Genomic DNA, 447 nt, shown 5'->3' with positions numbered 1-447 from the left:
CGCATGCAATACAAAGCATTCGATTTAATTGACAATAGTCAAACTACATAACGTAGACCTAAAATTTCTACAGCGAAAGTAGAACTTTGAAATCGATTTTAAGCGGTCGTTATTCATATACCCACATACATACATTCATATATTACTTTTCATATCAATTCAAGTGTATTACATGCGCCCCACGCTTTTCATTTTCAATTTCATAGATTGTTTATAATGACTTTTGCTAAAATTTCAAAATCAAAAGTTATCAAAACAAATTCTATGGGACTGAGAAGTATTATTTTCTACTTTTTAGTCCATTTATAAAAGCGTTGTATATTAAAAAGTTTTTTTTATATTATTTATTTTCTACTTTTTAGTCCTGTCTGAATAAAATTTTGCAATAGATATTAAAATAATTCAACGATATTAATAGATAGCTGCACACACATGCATTTACATATG

Source organism: Rhagoletis pomonella, unplaced genomic scaffold (genome assembly GCF_013731165.1).
Source record: "Rhagoletis pomonella isolate Grant_MI unplaced genomic scaffold, Rhpom_1.0 Rhpom_scaffold_00006, whole genome shotgun sequence".
NCBI lineage: Eukaryota > Metazoa > Arthropoda > Insecta > Diptera > Tephritidae > Rhagoletis > Rhagoletis pomonella.
This window is presented reverse-complemented; position numbering follows the sequence as displayed.